Source organism: Crassostrea angulata, chromosome 7 (genome assembly GCF_025612915.1).
Source record: "Crassostrea angulata isolate pt1a10 chromosome 7, ASM2561291v2, whole genome shotgun sequence".
Lineage (NCBI taxonomy): Eukaryota > Metazoa > Mollusca > Bivalvia > Ostreida > Ostreidae > Magallana > Magallana angulata.
This window is the reverse complement of record NC_069117.1, coordinates 34,750,596-34,763,989: the sequence shown is the minus strand read 5'-3', so window position 1 is coordinate 34,763,989 and position 13,394 is coordinate 34,750,596. Positions and strand designations below refer to the sequence as shown.

The 13,394-nt window shown below is 34.1% G+C and overlaps 1 protein-coding gene across 3 annotated transcripts in view; it reads right to left on the bottom strand.

The window, feature by feature from the left end:
• The window catches only part of LOC128155595 (large neutral amino acids transporter small subunit 1-like), a 110,278-nt gene that overhangs the window by 84,957 nt on the left and 11,927 nt on the right, over positions 1-13,394 (bottom strand). The gene's annotated exons all lie outside the window — the stretch shown is intronic.

The following is a 13,394-nucleotide window of genomic DNA, read 5'->3' as shown; positions in this document are numbered from 1 at the left end:
ATATATATGGGAGAAGAGAAGAAGATTTTTTAAGATTAAATACATTTTTACTATTTGGCCACATTGGCCCCACCCTAGAGTCTGAACCCCTGACCCAGGGGTCATGAATTTCACAATTTTGATAGAGGGCCTCATGGACATCATAATCATGCATTTAGTTTTTAACAAATATATATGGGAGTAGAGAAGAAGATTTTCTAAGATTTAATACATTTTTACTATTTGGCCACATTGGCCCCACCCTAGAGTCTGAACCCCTGACCCAGGGGTCATGAATTTCACAATTTTGATAGAGGGCCTCATGGACATCATAACCATGCATTTAGTTTTTAACAAATATATATGGGAGTAGTGAAGAAGATTTTCTAAGATTTAATACATTTTTACTATATGGCCATATTGGCCCCACCCTAGATCCTGAACCCCTGACCCAGGGGTCATAAATTTCACAATTTAGGTAGAGGGCTTCATGGACATCATAATCAAGCATTTAGTTTTTAAAAAATATACATGATCGTAAAGAAGAAGATTTTCTAAGATTTAATACATTTTTACTATATGGCCATATTGGCCCCACCCTAGAGCCTGCAGGTGCCATAAATTTCATAATTTTGGTAGATGGCTTCATGGACATCATAACCATGCAACCGGTTTTTTGCTCACATGCGTGGGAGTAGAGAAGAAGATTTTTGAAAATTTTGCTTTTTTTGCATACTGTATTTTTCAGACGATTAGTCGGTATTTTTTTTCTCTGAAACAGAGCACCTGACTTATCGTCTTGTTCGACTTGTCGTAGGCTCGAGGTCAGAAAATTGTTAAAAATAGCATTAAAAATCTTGGTTTTAATCATCTTGAGTTGGCTGTGTGATTTAAAGTTACGTTGTTGAATTCACTGTTCATCTTTAATAATTATCATTTTCACTCATCTGTTCACACTAAAATACATAATAATAACAGTTATTAAAAAATGGTACATTGTCTTTAATCAATTAAAAGTTTTACCGTTCCGTTTTTATAAACACATCATCACATGATTCTATGTATCACTAGTAGGAAGATAGCATTGCGCAGTAAAATTGAAACCAAATTTGAATGGAAGAAAATATTGCAGTAGGTCCGGGGGATGTTTTTTAAATTTAATTATTTTATGAGTAAAGAGTTGTTAGTGGAGAGTATAAATCAGAAATATTTTATGGTCAAATTCAATCTTAAAATACGTAATCGGCAATTATCAATACTACTATTTATACAATAGGCTGACACCGGTTGTGTTAATAATCTTGCCCTAAGGCTGAGATCTTTACGGCAATTTCACTCCCTGTGTATATAAGGAGTACCGTTATAAGAGTGATTATAGTTAATTGATTAATTATTGTCCAATTCTTTGATTATTGTTAGATAAAATTTTAGGAAACATATGTATGTCGTATATTGTCATTATCAAGTCGCACAAATGATCGATCTATTTCTAACAGTGTCTATGTAAAACAAAAGCGTATAACTGGATACAAAGTAAACAAGTTTCATCAAATCATACTAATTTCTAAGCTTTCTGCACTTGAGATCCCTCTTTGAAGTCCGACACGAGACAGGTGCATGCCTCTGAGACCGAAAATTGTTAAACAAACATTGACCACGCCCCGAGTCAACAGGTGGCTGGTTACGTAATGGCGAATACAGTGGCGATAGTCAGAGTGAATAATTATTTTAATGCTTGGGAGTAAAATATTTCTGACAAAGTAAGTTTAGTTTTGCATAACACGCGATATCGGGAATTGTTTAAAATGCAGGCGACTTTGTAGATGTTGCCGGTATTTGAAAATATGATGCATAAGTATAAAGTGTAATTGTTTAAATGTTAATCATTAATAATAATTGTTAGCAATATTGGGGGCATCATGGCATCATACACTGATAATATTACTGCAGTTTTATACGCCATTTTGAAGTGATAAGATCGACGTATGGTCTGAATCGACGTATCGTAGGATTTTGTTAAAATTTTGGCTAAAAATGAGCAATTCGACTAGTCGTCCGCATCGACGAGTCGTCCGGAAAATACGGTATTTGGCCCTGCCCGTGGCACCCCAAGGGTGGTAGAGCCATGAATTTCACAATTTAGATTCTTCTTACCATAGAGATGCTTCACACCAAAAATGGTAACGATTGACCAGGTAGTTTTCAAGAAGAAGTTAAAATTGTAAAATTGTTAACGCACGACCCACAGACGCACGACGACGGACGAAGACCAATTGCAATAGGGCACCTGAGTGACTCAGGTGACCTAAAAATCAATAAAATTTCATTTATTTATTGTAGCCTAGCTCAGCCCTACAGTACCTCAAAGCAAAACACTATCCAGTTCCATAGGATTACAAATTTTTCAATTTATTTGTTTCCCTTTGCATTCTTTTGACCATTTTCAAAAGGGTATTACTTAATGTCTCCTAGGGTCTCTGGTTTGAACAAGTCAGTTCTATCAGGCAAAAAGTTTGGATCAATGGTTCAGAACTTGAAATAGAAACCACCAATCCCATGACAAGTGTGTAATGCTAGGAGATACAAGCAGAATGCTAAATCATCACCATTTTTCTGAACACTTGATCATGGAAATTTTAAATTCAGTTCATTTTATCATCAAAAGTAGATTTGCTGAAACACAAGAGGCCAATAGGTCTTAACGCTCACCTGAGTACCATAGCCCATATACAAACTTAACTGTCAAGGAGTCTCATATGCATTTAATTAAGTTTCATTCTGGAGTAAAATAATTTTTAATATCGTAATGATGACAACCTTCCTGCTTGAAATATTTCAAAAAGGGCTATGAAACCTATAATTTTAGCGAAAAACTTATAAATATCATAATAGAGTGCACGACTTGATATTGAGATACAAGAAAATAGTCAAAAAATAATTTTCCCATATTTGTTAACTTTCAAGATGGGTTTTATGTGTATATGTTTTTATAGATAAACTAAGACAAGGTGGCTAGTAGACATGTTTTATTTAAAACAACTTCCCATCCCCCATCCCCCTGGGGCAGATAGAAACTCTCACTGTGGGCATTTTAACAAAAAATATAAAAGAGAACAGCTTAAACAAGAGTCCCATGGGGCCACATCGCTCACCTGAGCAACAATGGGTGTTCAAAGGATTTTGTGCCATATGGCCCCTCGGTAGAAAAAAAAAAGAAAACCATAAAATTAACTGTATCCAAAAAACTATATATGATATGTGCCTAAAATGGCCCCCTAAAATGAACATCATCATTGTACTGTAATTCTTTGATTTTTTAGTTCAGATATATATGTGATGTGTTTACACAATATTCATTTTGATTCAAGTGCCCACAATATGGAAATATGACATGGTAAAGACAACCTTTTCCCACCATTTTCGCATTTTTAGCATAAAATAACTTGTTTTCAAGCAGTTTTTCTTTCAGAAAACATAGAGCGCATGCTTGAACAAACAAAATATTTTAATCAGAGATGTATCTAGCCAAGACTAATAAGTGACAAAAAAATTTATCTTGTTCAAGCAGGCGCTCTATGTTTCCCATTCGTAAAAAGATAAGAAAAATGTCAATTTTTGACTGATTTCGATTGAATTCTAAAAATAGCGTCACTTCTGACGTCATATACTGCCAGTAAGTGCAAATAAATCAAATAAATATATGAAAAATATATTTTATATCAACTCTACTAAAAAATAAGTTAACTTTTTATTGTACCCTAAACAATTAAAAAATGGCGAATTATGGGGGCCAGATTTAACTCATATCATATATTGTTCTTTCACACTTATTTTCCTACACTTAATCTTTGACATTGTACCCTTATGAAATACCATTTTTACCAAAAATAAGATCCTATGCAAGATATAAAACTAAATTTTTGGAAGGGGTACACTGTTAACTTCTAATTCCGTTTATTTTAGTTCTGCCCCCTCACTTTATAAAACAATCAAATTATATATGGGAATATGCATATAGGTACATATTTATCTTCAACTACATTGTACTAGCTAGTTATTGTATTTTATTAAAAAAAATCCTATATGTGAAAGAAGAAAATTGTACCTCAAGGCGCTCAAATTAAAAACATTCAAAAATTTAATTGGTCTTCCCCATTATAAAAGATTGTTGTTTACCAGGCATAAGCTCATGAAACATTTTATAACCTTACTCACTTGATCGATGAATACACTCGAATGAAAAATGCTGTCATATGTGATATGTAAAAGAGCTATTACATGTATAATCAATGCGTAGGCGGGCGTCGGAACTGGGTGGAGCCCCCCCCCCCTTTTTTTCCCCAAAGTTAGACATGGTTGTACTCAAAATCTTTTTTTCTTTGCTTGTCAAGATTTTTGATTAAGTCTAGCCCCCCTCTCAATGAGCCTAAGACTGCTATGTATTGACAGGCATATCGCTCTATTTTACTAAGACCCACCTTTATTTTCATCTTTATTCAAAATTACGGTAACGTTAACAAATGGCTACAAATCAAGATGATTTTCCGCTGTAATTTTTTCTTAGGAATTGCGATAATACATTTATCCCCGTAACAGTAATGTTTTAAACTGATTTAAAGAGGTCGTTTTTATTTAATTGACGAAAACCAATTGCATTAGGTCACCTGAGTGACTCAGGTGACCTATAAAGGCAGAGAAAATAAGGAATATACAGTAAAACTATTGATGAGCATTCTTTCATGTTGTCCAATCTGGCAAAATTATTCAGTCCCTTGACATTTTCTGACCATTTTATGCTTAATAAATGTTGTATAATCCACTAGATCTTGTCTTTTCTCACTGTAAACTGGCTGCTATATAATACATATCAAAACTACAGTTTCAGATCAAAATACTTTTACCACTGACCGCATTTAATATAAGACAGGTGACTGCTCTTTAAAGGGCAATAATGAAAAAATTTTGGGGGGGAGGAGGATGTAAAATGACCCCCATAGAAAGGTGACTGCTTAATAGAGGTGACCGCTTATATCTGATGGTTTATCATCATACAGGGGTAAAAAAAACAAGAGGCCAATAGGCCTTAACGGTTTCCCAAGTATATAATAGCCCAAACACAAATTTTTCACATATGCATTTAACTACAGTATCGAGGTTTTTTAACATTAACATGGTAAAAACATCACAAATATTGCCCATATCCCCCGCCCCGGAAAACATAATTAGCCCACAAACACACACAGAAAAAAAAAACCTCAGGATCGATCCGCGCATGCCAAAACCACTGACCTATATGGCCTATACCTGATGATATTTAACCAAACCGATTGATACAAACACTTTAACAAAACATTTTAAATTGCAATCTTGTGACGTTGTGTCTTAAAAAATATATAACACTTGGAGAAGTACATAGTCAAATTCAGGGCTCAAGCTGGGCTTCCCCAATTTTGCCAATGGCGAATTTTTTTCAAAATTGGCGAAAAGAAATCCAAATGGGGCAAAAATCAATTGTTGGTGACATTTAGTGCAATTCAAAGTTTTCTTTTTACTGTGTTTCTCTTTCCCCGATTGTTTATTCGGTCAGTCTGTGTTGGTTCAATCACCACGTGCAACCGCTTCAGTGCACACAGCTCTGACCATAAGATTAGCCCAAAGTTATTTATGGCTTCAGACCATCAATTGTTATGTAACACTTGAAAGCAGTGGTCAATTGTTAAACAATAAGTGTCTTACTGGAAGTCAACCATTTTCACATTAAAGGTGCCAGATCATAATCTGAGAATTGGGCTAATTTATTAAACTGTTGATCTTGCTAAATTATAAAATAAGATATATATCATAAGTTTAAAATTTTAAGCCAAAAATCGTAAATAATAATTGTTCCTAAGAATACTTTATGCAATGAACCCCGTTGCCATAGAAATCATCAGAGTACTGCAAGTGATGACAGTTTTCTTATTTCTGTTAAAGACCTTGGAATATAATCCCCTTGACTTACTGACGACATATTCTAAAAGTCACATCAAAGTTGAATAAATAAGGGCAGTTCTTCAAAGGATTTTATTATTGTAAAAAAAATTATTTTTTTTTGAAGCTGGGTATTATTAGGTTGTATGCAACTTACTGACATAAAACCAAGCAGAATATTTTATTTTTACATCTGGCTTGTCAAAATGGGAGATTGTAAACTTGTACCTTGTTAATTCTAGCTAAAATAATCTAGAACAGAAGAAATAATGTCTTTGTGGCTTTCATTCCATCTTCTTATCTAATATGTGTATGAATCCATAAATGCATTTTTGTTTTTGTTTCTTTATATTTATAAACAGTGTTTTGGTTTTTATTTTACCTCAAACTTAGAACTGTAGAAATTTCTTATCTTAACTTTTCAAAAGCTTTGATACCATACTTCTTGGAAATCATTTAGTGATGCAAATGGATCGAAACATGTCAATGAGGAGACTGCACATACAAAAAAATGGTCAATACATGCATATTTAAAAAGTTCAAAATATTAATAAACTTATAGGCCTACATAAACATGTACATGCACATGTATGTGTGATATGATAGAAATAATTGTAAAACATAGTTCGTTCTTTGTGTCACGCTAAAATGGCGAAAAGGATTTTTGGTCCAGTGGTCAAATTATTTCGAGGTTTTTTTTTTTGATTTGAATCTAATAGTTATGTGTAGGAATGACAACGAGTACTTGACTATCCCTTGGTAACACCGATCATCGACTAAAATTTTCTTAGTCAATTACTCGTAATAAAGTGAATAAAATTCAAAAATTATTTTTTTTTAATGCGTCAGTTTTTGTTCTACAATTGTTGATAACAGTTTTTTTTATCGACATATTTGATCAATAGGTTATGCTCTTTATTATCGTTGTCCTTTGTGTATTTTTGAAGCAGCTAATTATTAATCTCTTTTGATTTACACGTACTTAGATATATACCATTACTTCACTTAATTTGTGTTTCTTCTAAGTAATTTATTGAATTAAATGTTTGTATAATCCAAACTTTAATTGTTTCAATAATTATCTTAAGGCATTTGTTTTTTTAATCATTAAACTTTGATTGTTGATTTGGCAAGGACAATGACTTAGTTCCATGGAACAGGTCTCATTTGATTTGCCTAAGATGATACGGAGCTCAATTATATGTAAGAGTCAAAAGAAAAAAAGAAAAAAAAACTAGAACATTTTCTAACGGATATTTAGATAAAATACTTTCCAATTTCTTTTAAATCAAATACATTTAGTATATGTTATAATAAGTTTTTCAATGTTCTTTTATTTAAGATCTGATCAATGTGGTACAATGTAGTAACATTAGTTGATTAAAAAAGACTGACAGTTTCAAATACCCTTAAATCATCGAGTACTCGACTATCGCTCGACTAAAGCCTCCGATTAATCGACTAAGCCAACCGAGTAAAATTGACATCCCTAGTTATGTGTTTTAAATATGAAACGTTTAAAAATTTATAATTATATCTCAAGTAATTCAGTTTCATTCCTTTAAATTTTCTGAGAATAGCGAAAATATATTCTAAACTGAAGCTGTACTCTTGTGTAACCTGCCACAAGCGCATCAAAAAAAGTGAGCGGAGAAATGTGTCTGGCAATGCGAACAAATCCCTGAGAAAATTTTTGTCTAATCTGATTTGTGTGATTCTGATATTGTGTGCAATAAATGCAGACTGTTATATTACACATCAATAAATTCAATAACAGTGCTGAATTCGAAAGTAGTGAAATAAGGAAGGAAAATGCCAGTCTGCGCCTCGAGGTCCATATGCAGGTATGATATAGAAACACAACCTTTCTCAGTAATAGTGATGTCTGTCATCTACTGGAAATTGTTCGATATCTTGCTATAATAAACAAGCATTCTGAGAGTATTGCATAAGCAATACACGTCCCCTACTGGTTTGTGGAAATTGTGAAAACAATGCACTGTTATGCAGAATATCGAGCCCGAACATTAAAAAATTGGAATATTAAAAATTGATTTTCTCAAAAATATGTCAACCAGATGCTACAAAAGTGTAAACTTGATCTGTAGTTATACATTTTGAAGCTGTTCAGCAAATTTCATATTATTCCTCAAACGCATAAAGAAAAAAAGTGTGGAAAACTAAAGTGGGACAGACAGACGGACGGACGGACAGACGGACTGACGGACGCAGAGGAAAGCTATAGTCCCCTCCGGTGAAAACCCATAGGGGACCAATAATTTCACGCCGAACAATTCACTCGGAGACAAGGACTATAAAAATCTAATTGGTCTGACACGGTCACAGTTTAACGATCTGATGACAAATATTGACGATATCAAACATTCCAAATCTAGAAGTACACGGTCGTGTATTACGATATTGCTTGTGAAGTTGAAATGTGCTCTAGAAAACAAGTCTCTATAGTCTCTCAAGAAGCTAGCAATGCTGTTAATATGAAAAAGGTACATTCATATCTTCTTTTTGAATTATTTGAAATATTGTTGCACACAATTTTATTCTCAAACGGGCTAACTGAATCTCCTCAAGCATTACTTGTATTAGACGGAACTTAAATTAACATTAAAAAATCAAGCAACTTTAGCTTTTCGAGAAGATTGTACAGCCTTCATAAACAAAGACCCCTGATTAAGCCGAAGATGGTTGTAACGACCACCGGGTATATTAATTGTTTCTGTTCCATTCTCGGGCCACATCTCGCGGACTCGAAGAACAATGATGCTAGTATCCTCAACCATTTTATATAAAGGAATGTCGAGGAAATGACAAATTGGCAAAGAGGAGACACCTTTATCATGGAACGTGGTTTCCTAGACAGCTCAGATGTTCTGGAAGATTTAGGAATTAGAATGGATATGCCATGGTTTTTAGCGAGAGGTTTTAAACAGCATAGCATGGAAGAATCAAACAGCTCCAGATTATTAACTAAGGTATGAGATGGCTTAATATTTCTAAATTAAGTAATAGTTTTTCTGAAATATGACTAATAACCTCAGATTTTTTTTTTTTACTGAATATGATCAAACACTTGCAGGTGTGCTGGGTGGTAGAATCAGCAAATGGCAGATTGAAAAGTTGGCGTTACCTTAATAGAACAGTCCCAAATACACAGATACCCTATGTTGCCGACTATGTTAGGATCATATCTGCAATACATAATAAGTACACCCTGCCCCTTAGCTCTGGAGAAACAGAAGAGGATATTGCCATTGCAGCGAAGATGGTGTATTTATTTCGCCAACCAAAAGAACGTCGGAATTTGATTAAAACCAAGGGAATCGATCGACGATCATTTACACAAAACTTGACGCCTCAGGTGTGGCTCCAGAGTTCCCTCAACTGTCTGAAGAAGAAATTCGTGAGATAACACTTGGAACTTATCAGGTAGAAATAGCCAAGTCTATACTCATGTTTCATGAACATATCAATGAAAACGGAAACTACGAGATTCATGTAAATGAATATGTTGAAAATGTGGTCAGTGCACGCATTCAAAGTTGCCACGTTTCTGCAAAGAAATACTACTGTTGGATTCAATACAGAGAAGGAGTGGTGCAGGCATGGTACTGTAAATTCAAAGCAGGATCTCATGAGGTAGGATGCTGTGCCCATATTACCTGCAGCGTTGTAACGTACCTCGCGTATGCGAGACATTAAGAGATACTCGTGCTTGGCGTGCAGGACTGGACCATGCATTTGGAAGACGCTGCCCTTATAATTGATGAAACAGACAGCATGAAACGCAGCAAATTTCAGCCATTAACGTCCCTTGTTCTTTGGTAGAGGGCTTCCTGGTCTACACAATTATGAATTCAGTTTTCCTTACAGATGTGTGGGAGCAGAGAAGAAAATATTTAAACATTATATGGGTTAGAGGGTTCACTAAGAATCTGTAAGTCATGAGTATGAATCCTGCTGGGGTTTTTTTACAATTTTTACCTCCCAAAATATTTTTAAAAGCTATTTTTTGGTTAAATATTGCAAAATTTTAAATTTATAAACCGGTGTAAGTATTTTATTATAATGTACTTTAATCCACATAAATATCGACAGATGTCCCATACCACCTTAAGGTCAAGATCTAGTAAATGAAAGGTGCCTACAGGTTAATAAAATTTAAGATATAAATTCTTTTAATGATGCTCCATAACAATAGCTTTGTTTGATAGGGTGTACCGGGGCTAAAGTTTTTGGTAAATACAATGAAAAATAATGTTTTAAACTGTCATTTTCAATGAAATATGAAGGAATTGATGAACAAATTTCGAAATTTCGGAGTTTTATCCATTTTTGACGAATACAATATTTCTAGAATGCCTAGTACAGTCTCCCCCAAAACGGAATTAAACAAGCTTTTGACCTCCTCTTTATTAATAAAATGATGTCAAATTGAATATAGGTACAGAGGGTTCCGCTTAATCTGAGAGTCTGTTTGTCAGGCAAAAATTATCAGATTAACCGATTATCAGATAAACCAATTTAGCGTTTTTGTGGTATTTAATTTTGGTATAGAATAAAAATACAACTTGTTTCAATACATAATTTATCAACAAAAAGATATAATCTGTTTCTCAATAGTTTATAATGAAATAATTTACCTTGCATTAGCAATGAAATAGCATTTTAGTCGTTATTTTGTATGTAAATGCTCAAAAGAAAATGTTTCCCTTCTTCACTGTTCATTACGATGGTTTCAGAGTGGCGGCGATTTTAACAGGAAGTAATAAGGGCTAATTGTCTGAACATTTCCTATTTTCACCTGGACAATTCATTTTAATTCTTTTTCTGGTATAGTAGAATGCTCTTAAATAATTAATTATGCATGATAACAAATTATTTGAATTTTATTCATTAAGTTTTCTACCCCGATGTAAAATTGAGAGTACTCAGAATTTCCTCGATGTCACATGTTCCCAAGCACTTTTGATTCAGAAATTACATGTTTAAATAATTCTTAATGGTGCAAGCCTAGCATGAAATTAACACAGGCAATTGGTAAATGAAAAAACAGTAAAATGTGTACACAGGTTATATCAGTCCTGTGTGCGGTTGTCCAGAACAAATATCGATGTCGGTAGCTTTCATCTTACGAAGAAGTGAGCCACCCGTGTGTGTTGAAGTGAAACTAATGCCCTGTAAAGAGTTACTGTGTACACAAAAGGGGTGTCAACTCATTAAACAAAGGAATATAGAGGTGTTAGAGGGTGGGCTGAACTATCGATGTCGGTATCTTTCATCTATCGACCAGCTGACCATCTGTGTGCGTTGAGCTGTGACTAATCCCCTGAAGCACCGTTATTTGCAAGTTTTAGGCACGTGCCAAGCTGTTCACACAGTGAGAGGTTATACACGAGGTGTGGACATGGTGGAAGAGGTGTGAAAACATTAACTGATATTTGATCGGCCGACAGAAATCGTATCAGATTAACCGAAAATGACATTTTTTTCAATCAGTTTATCAGTAGAAATTACAATGGCTTATATAGCAAATGGATCGTTGTTTTGATTTTATATCTGATTAACCGAATTATCACATTAACCGCTATCAGATAAAGTGGAACCCTCTGTATCGGGATTACTTTTCCCATGATTTAACATAGAATGTCAAGAAATTGTTTAATTTTCTACACAATTCCTTTAAAGCCGTAAAGTATGGGAAAAGATTCTTCAAATCAATTATGACGTCATAATGGTTCTATCACCAAAAAGACACTCTGGAATCATTTACTAGATCTTGACCTTAATTGGTCTTCCCCATTATAAATGATTGCTGTTTACCTGGTGTAAACTTGTGTGACATTTTAAAACTTTACTCATTTGATGAATACACTCAAATGAAAAATGTTGTCACTCACTTGATCAATGAAAAATGTTGTCACGTGATATGTCAAAGAGCTATTCTTATCAATGTATTGACAGGCATAATATCACTATATTGTACTAAAGCCCACCCATTTTCATCTTAATTTAAAAACATGTCGTTTTTATTTACTTATGACTGAAAAACTATCAAAATTGGTGTAGATCTCATACATTTCATCGTATAAGAAGGGGGTGCAAAATGTAGTTACAGCAAATCATCCTACTAATTATTCTGTACAAGGATTTAATATTTAACAAGCCATTTCTAATGATCAACCAAAATTTCAGCATAAATCGAAGAATTATAATCAAGATACAGAGCTCACAATTCTACTAGGTTTGAGTCATGTTTTTGTTCACACAAGTTCATTACATTCAAATTAAGATTTTTAAACTTGGTGTATCCTTTTCAGCATTTAAAATGTAAACGAACAAAAGCAAGCCCTCAGCTGTGTGCAAACATAAGCAAAGCTCTGTATCTTGTTTATAACTCAAAGCTTGACACTCAAATATGGTTAGTAAATAGAAAATTGTAAACAATTAAAACAGAGTAAAGATGCACTAAAACAAAGAGCACAATTTTTTTTAAATGAATCACATATGTACCTACATGCAGAGACAAATAACAATTATTTATGTCTCTGCTACATGTACATATTTCCATCAGCAAAATTAATCTCTGTTTAAAACTCTCAGGTCAGCTAAAAAGTTTACAGACAGACGGAAGGATGGACACAGATGGAAGGATGGACAGACAGACAGAAAGACAGATGGACGGCAGACATAAAGTGATCAGAAAAGCTCACTTGAGCTTTCAGCTCAGGTAAATAAAAAGATAAAACATCAGGGCAGGCAATTTTCAGAGGGATGGGGATGATAGTCTAATAATTAATTCATGTGACCTGGCATGAGCAAGCTTTGTGTCAAATTTTACCTTCTAATCATTTCCATTAATACAAGACATGACACAGACAGGAATTAAGCATTTTTTAAAAGATGTTCTTGGGTCAGCATCATGACACACCTTCAGGTCATAAGCAATCTTTGTGTAAAATAAGAACTTCTAATGTTTTTACATAAAAGATATAAACCAGACACAAATTTTCACGTTTCCTGTTGGTGACCTCGGGTCAAGGTCATGACACAGCCTCAGGTCATAAACAATCTTTTTGTGAAGTAAGAACTTCAAATGTTTATCCATTTATCCATGAGAAAGATTAGATCGGACACGGATTTTGCACTTTTCCTGCCTGTGACCTTGACCTTGCCTGAATGACCTTGAGTCCAGGTCATGGCACACCTTTAGGTCATAAGCAATCTTTGTGTGAAGTAAGAACTTCCTATGTTTATCCATAAAAAAGATATGGACCGGACACAAATTTTAAATAGACGGACAGATGGACTGACAGACAAGGTAATTCCTAAATACCCCCCCCCCCCCAAAACAAAGTTTGGAGGGGTATAATTAATAAATGTGCATGTTAGATTTTGTCACATAACAATATTTTACACATTGCAAAAAA